Source organism: Rattus norvegicus (assembly GCF_036323735.1).
Source record: "Rattus norvegicus strain BN/NHsdMcwi chromosome Y unlocalized genomic scaffold, GRCr8 chrY_unlocalized_8, whole genome shotgun sequence".
Lineage (NCBI taxonomy): Eukaryota > Metazoa > Chordata > Mammalia > Rodentia > Muridae > Rattus > Rattus norvegicus.
Window position 1 is genome coordinate 871,101 of NW_026947411.1, and position 5,904 is coordinate 877,004.

Genomic DNA, 5,904 nt, shown 5'->3' on the forward strand with positions numbered 1-5,904 from the left:
GTCATGTGTCTTGGAGCCTCAAAACCGAATGTGAAAAGCTGATCCAGACCCTTGCTCCTCAGAGACTGCAGGGACTAGAAAATCACTGGTGGACTGTGTTAGGGAATGAACATGTAATAGGATATGAATAGAGCATAGAATGCGTGTGATTGATATTAGAATTCCATGTGACTTCCAGGTGTTTCTGTGATGCTTGTGACTTGGTGTTCATTATTTTTTCTTGACCTAAAGCTCTTAATATTATTTCCATGATGATATTTTTGAAATATTGAGTATGCTACTCAATGGAATGTATTTTCTCTAGTTACATATATTGAAATTCTAAATGTCTCTTGTTATCGTACACAGTTGCCTGGCTAGAAATCCTGGGATGCATTCAATACTAGTAAGTTTATTGAACACATACTGTTCGTGTTACAAATTTTGCTTGTAATTAATTCTTTTGGTGACCCCCAAATAGATTGTAGAAATGGCTCCTGCCTTTTACAGACATATCTACAATCACCCTTGCTTGGAGAAAGGAGTTAAGTGTTATGCCTTCTTTGAATGAAGAGAAAGACCTAAGGCTACACTCCTCAGAAAACAAGAAATCAGAAACTGTAGGAAGAAATATGCATCTAGGCAACAATAAATGTTCCAAGCTAACCTGTGCAGTAAAATAATGTATGGAAAATGCCACTCCTTTATTATTAGTATTATTAATCATTGTTTTTGTTTTCATTGCAAATATTAACCACTTTCCAGTCCCTGTTAATAAACCACCCCACAGTATACTCCTCCACTTTGTCTCTAAGAGGGTGCCTCCCCAAATCTCCCACTCATTCTTCCCTCACCCCTCTAGAATCACTCTTCTCTGGGACATCAAGCATCTAAAGGCCAAGTGCTTCCCCTTCCACTGATGTGAGATGAGGCAGTCCTCAGCTACATATGTAGGGTACCAGACCATATACATTCTATGGTGGGTTGTTAGGGCCATGGGAGCTCTGAGGTGTCTGCTTAATTGATATCGTTATTCGACCTCTAATTACAATCCCCTTCAGCTCCTTCAGGCCTTCCCCTACATCTTCCATTGGGATCTCTAGGCTCAGTTCAATGGTTGGCTGTGCTGGCAGAGCCTCTCAGAGGATAGGCATATCAGACTCCAGTTTGCAAGCAGATCTCAAGATCAGCAACAGTGTCCAGTTTGGTGTCTGCAGATCTCTGGATGGCCTTTCCTTCAGCCTCTGCTGCATTTTTGCCCTGCATTTCCACTAGACAGGGATAACTGTGATTTAATAAGAGATGGGTGATTTGTCCCATTCTTGCACTGTGGACCGTGTCTATCTACTGCAGGTGGTGTCTTCAGGTTCAGTATCACTGTTGTTGTGTATGTTGGCTAATGTCAACAATGTTAGGTCCAGGGAACCTGTCACATCCTTAGTATCTGAGAAATTCGAGAGATTACCCCCTTACCAGTGAGTGAATGCCATGTGCCTTTATTTGTGTTAGGGTTACTTCACTCAGGATGATATTTTCTAGTTTCATCCATTTGCCTATGAATTGCCTGAAGTCATTCTATTTAATACCTCAGTACCACACCATTGTGTAAATGTACCACCTTATCTGTTTGTCTTTTGAGGGACATGTGGGCTCTTTCCAGCTTCGGTCCTTTATAAACAAGGCTGTTATAAACATAGTGGTGTATGTGAACTTGTTGTAGGTTGGAGCAAGTTTTGGATATATGCCATCGAATGGTACAGCTGGGTCCTCAAGTAGTAAATACTACGTTCAATTTTCTGAGGAACCTCCAGCCGGTTTCCAGAGTATTTAAAGAGCTTGCAATTTCAACAGTGACAGAGTGTTCCTTTCTCTCCACATCCTTGCCAGCCTCTTTTGTCACCTGACTTTTTTATCTTAGCCATTCTGAGTGGTATGAGGTAGAATCTCAGGATTGTTTTGATTGGCTTTTCCCCAAGGACTAAGGATGTTGAAAATATCTTTAGGTGCTTCTCAGCCATTCAATATTCATCAGTTGAGAATTTTTGTGTTTAGAACTGTAGTCCACTATTAAATAGTGTTATTTGGTTCTCTGAAGGATAGCTTATTGAATTTTTTGTATATATTGTAGATTAGTGCTCCATCGGATATAGGATTTTTAAATATCTTTTCCCAAGATGTTAGTTGCTGTATGGAAGTAATGACAGTGTCCTTTGCCTTACAGAAACTTTGAAATTTTATGAAGTTTCATTTTTTAATTTTTGATCTTAGAACAAAAGACTTTGGTGTTGTATTCAGGAAATTTTCCCCAATTCTAAAGTGTTCAAGGCTTTTCCCTGCTTTTTCATCAGTTAGTTTCAGTGTATCTGGTTTTATTTGGAGGTCTTATTTTTAAATTTTTTTATTAACTTGAGTATTTCTTATTTACATTACCAGTGTTATTCCCTTTCCATTTTTCCAGGCAAACATCCCACTAAGCCCTCCCCCTCCCCTTTATGGGTGTTCCCATCCCCACCCTCCCCCCATTGACACCCTCCCCCAACAATCACATTCACTGGGGTTTCAGTCTTACCAGGACCAAGTGCTTCCTGTTCCACTGGTGATCTTTATGTGGAGGACTTTAATCCACATTTACTTAAACTTTGTACAAGGAGATAAGAATGGATTAATTTGCATTCTTCTACATTCTGCCCTTCAGGTGAAACAGCAAAATATTTTTAAAAAATGCTATCGTTTTTTCCACTGAATGGTTTTAGATCTTTTATCAATTTCCAAGTGGCCATAGCTGTGTGGGTTCATTTCTGCATCTTCAATTCTATTCCATTTATTTACCTGCCTGTCTCAATACCAATACATTACAGTTTTTCATCACCATTGCTCTGTAACACAACATGAGCTCAGGGATGGTGATTTCCCCAAAATGCTTTTATTTTTGAGAATAGTTTTCTCTATCCTGGGATTTATTTTATTCCAAATAAATTGGCAAACTGTCATTTTTATGTCTGTGAAGAATTCACTTGTAATATTGATGGGGATTGAATTGCATCTGTAAATTGCTTTTGGCAAAATGGACATTTTCACAACATTTGTCCTGTCAATACACAAGCATGGGAGATCTTTCTAATTTCTGAGACCTTCAATTTAATTCTTCAGAGACATATGTTCTTGTCATATATATCTTTCACTTGCTTGGTTAGAGTCACACTGAAGTATTTCATATGCTTTTTGACTGTTGTCAAGTGTGTCATTTCTGTAATTTCTTTCTCAGTCTATTTCTCTTTTGAGTAGAGTACTGATTTGTTTGAATCAATTTTTTACCCTGCCACTTTGCTAAAGTTTTTTATTAGGCTTATAAATTCACTGGTGGAAATTTTGGGGCCAATTAAATATACTACCACATCATCTGCACATAGTGACATTTTGAATACTTCATTTGCAATATTAGTCTGTTTACCTACATTTGTTGTCTAATTACTCTGGCTAGGACTTCGAATACTATATTGAAAAGGTAGGGAAAGAGTGGGTGTCCTTGTCTAGTTCCTGATTTTAGTGGGATTGCATTAAATTTCTCTCCATTTAGTTTGATGCTGGCTACTGGTTTGCTGTATATTGCTTTTACTGTGCTTCAGTATGGTCCTTGAATTTAAGATATTTCCAAGACTTTTAACTGTAAAATGCTTTCTCAGCATCTAATGAGATAATTAATTGTTTTCTTTTCTTTGAATTTGTTTTTATAGTGGGATTAGTTTGATTAGTGATCAGGTTCTGTATATTAAACAATCCCAGTATCTCCAGGATGAAGCCTACTTGATCGTGATGGATGATTGTTTTGATGTGTTCTTGGATTTGGTTTGAAAGAAATTTACTGAGAATATTTGCAGGGATATTCATGAATAAATTGGTCTGAAATTCTCTTTTTTTGATGGGTCTTTGTTTGCTTTAGTTATAAGCATAACTATGGCATCAGAGAAAGAATTGTGTAGTGTTTCTTCTATTTCTAGATTGTTGAATAGTTTGGAGAATATTGGTATTAGGTATTCTGTGAAGATCTGAGAGAATTCTGTACTAAACCTTTCCAGTCCTGGGATCTTTGGTTGGGAGATATTTAATGACTGCTTCTACTACTTTATGAGTTATGGGAGTATTTAGATGGTTTATCTGATCCTGATTCAACTTTGGTAACTTGTATCTGAATAGAAAATTATCCATTTATTCCTTACTTTCCCGTTTTTTTAAGCATAGGCTTTTATAGTAGGATCTGATAATTTTTCGAGTTTTCTCATTTTCTATGGTTATATCTCTATTTCAATTCTGATTTTGTTATTTTTAATTTGAATACTAAGGATTTACCTGTTTCTGGATTTTTCAAAGAACCAGCTCCTGGTTTTGTTGATTCTTTATATAATTCCTTTTGTTTCTACTTGGTTGATTTCAGTCTGGAGTTTGATTATTTCCTGCTGTATAGTCCTCTTGGTGTATTTGGATTTGTATTGGTTCTGAGATTTCAGGTGTTCTGTCAAACTACTAGTGGATCATAGCAATTGTTTCTTTGTGGAGGCTCTCAGAGCTATGAGTTTTCCTCTTAGCATTTCTTTTTTGTGTTCCCAAGTTATGCCTTCATTTTCATTAAATTCAAAAGTGTCTTTAATTTTTTCTTTATTTCTTCCTTGAACAAGTTCTCCTCGAGTAAATCATTCCTGAGCTACCATGTATATGTGGGTCTTTGGTTGTTCTTGTTGTTATTGAAGACCATTCTTAGTGTTTAGTGATCTCATAGGATGCAAGGGATTAATTCAGTCTTCTTGTGTTTGTTGAGGCCTGTTTTGTGATGGATCATATTGTCAGTTTTGGAGAAGGTACTATGTGGGACTGAGAAGAAAGTGTCAGGAGCCATGACTGGACAAGCTAATAACTGGCAGGTGATCATCCTCAGATGAACAGCATCGGATTACTTTATAATCCACAACTGGTACACCCTTATTAAGCAAGGCTGTAATGGATTCATTTTGGGAAAGTTTCCTGCTATTAAAATGCTATTCCTGTTGTTATTATTAGACATATATAACAATAATTGAGTTATAGCACCTTTGGAGCACATCTCTGCAGGCCTATGAAGTTGTACTGTCCCGTAGTGTTAGTATACAGACAAGTAGATGAATTCTTTAGTCTTAATAACGATCCTACAATAATTCTTAAAATTATATCAATGGTTATTAAGCTCTTTTATAGTGGGACTGCTATAAGTCTCTTTCTATTAGTCAAAATTCCAGTGACAACTCTGCCAGTCTCCCAGGTGTCACCATTTAATTGTTCTGAGAGAGTAAACAGACTTAATCCTACTCAGAACACATTCCAAGAGGTTCCAAAACAGTTATCAAGAGTCAAACAAAGAGATCAAACGATTTGGTACAGGTGAAAGGACACAAGATAAGATATTGACTGGGTTTTTCAATATATAACTTCACTAACAACTATGGTTTAGGATCTTCAGTGAGCCTGTGGAGCTGACACTCGTGATGAATGTTTAGCCAGATAATTACTTCTGATGGATAATCGTGATGTCATGCCCCACCACCATGATGTCATGTCCCACACCCATGATGTCCCGCCCCCTTCCCAGTGATGTCATGCCTGAGTCCCTTGCTAGAATGGTTGCATCTATTCACCAGGTAGCATTCTGAATGCTGCCCTGGAACCACACTCCTCCAGGCTCCTACCATTTATACTCCCTCCTTCTATCCTCTCCCCTTCTTATCTGAGAGAGTGGAGGACCCCTCTGGGTTCACCCTCTCCCCTGGCACATCAAGTCTCTACTCAACTAGATTCATCGTCTCCCACCAGGTCCTGAAAACGCAGCCCGGGTAGGAGAACAGGATCCACAGACAAGCGACTGGTTTAGTGACCCCACGTGAAGATCATTGTGCTCCT